At 41.6% G+C, this 1,179-nt stretch overlaps 1 pseudogene; it reads right to left on the minus strand.

Moving 5' to 3' along the window:
- Positions 1–475: 475 nt before the first annotated feature.
- LOC108527086 (28S ribosomal protein S33, mitochondrial-like) lies at positions 476–948 on the minus strand (annotated as a pseudogene).
- Between the last annotated feature and the right edge of the window lie 231 nt (positions 949–1,179).

Genomic DNA, 1,179 nt, shown 5'->3' on the forward strand with positions numbered 1-1,179 from the left:
CAAGACTGAAACTTACATGAGGTAGGCAGTATTTCTTTTGCTAATCACTTGTGTTACCAGGGCCCCAGTATCTTGTACAGAGCAGGTACTCAATATTTCCTTTCTAGGTAAGGGAAGTATTTTAAAAGATATTTACCCTGCAAAATCATCTTAACAGATTTCTCAGAGGAGTAGGTGAAGAGACACAGAAAAATTGTGGGCTTGGTGGTGGAGACAGTGGCTGAAGGACCTGAGATGAAAGAAGTTTAGGGTTGAGTGACTGAGTAAGCAAGAAGCGAGAAATGAGGACACTATAGGACGGTCACTTAATGAGGTTCCCCCACTCCATTCCTCCACCATCCCACCCCACCCCAAACAAATCATTAAACAATGGCTTATGTATTCATTTCATTAGAGAATTAGGTAAACCTCACATTACACGACTAAGGCCAAAAGAGTTTTGCACCGTCAGAATGTGTTCAACAAACCAGTCGCGATTTAACTGGAATAGATTTCAACCAGGAGATGATTGTATTCCTCCAAATAACCTTCATTTCATTAGATGACATTCCTCCAATATATGGAAAGGCAATAAATGCACTTTCTTCTCTCTGCCACTGAGGAAGAAATTCTCCTTCTTGAGGGACCAACAATATTTCTTTTTTGCTGCTCTTTTCCCTTCTCCTTCCTTTGGTTTCCCCTTTTCACGAAGCTTCTTCAGTCGTTTTGCTCATTTTAAAATCTTGATGCTCATCTCTGTAGAGACCAAGAAATCAGAGTGTCCCTGTGAGTGCGGTGTAAGTATCGTGATCTGGATACCAGTCGTAAGTCTCTTTCCTCTTGGCCAAGGGCGGTTCTCTAAATAGTTTCGCTACTTTCAGTAGCGAATCAGTTAGGCCTGGGGACTTGACCAATTAAACGAGCACTGAGACGAGACATGCGCAAAGCACATTCTGAAAAGGAGAACATTTCTTGAGTGGCAAGGAGCTAGAGTTCCCGGACCTGACCTTCCTCACCTACTGCGCCCTCTTCTGGGCTCCTCGCTTGCACTGGCTACTACTACCCCGACCTGCTTCTTACAACAAACACATAAAAAAAAGAAATATATTTTAACTGATAAAATATGTAATCAGATATTTAATAATCGCTGTTCCTTCAAGTCATCCTCTTTAACACAAGTCACTTTTTTGTCATTATCTT

Source organism: Rhinopithecus bieti, unplaced genomic scaffold, assembly GCF_001698545.2.
Source record: "Rhinopithecus bieti isolate Rb0 unplaced genomic scaffold, ASM169854v2 scaffold_3316, whole genome shotgun sequence".
Classification (NCBI taxonomy): domain Eukaryota; kingdom Metazoa; phylum Chordata; class Mammalia; order Primates; family Cercopithecidae; genus Rhinopithecus; species Rhinopithecus bieti.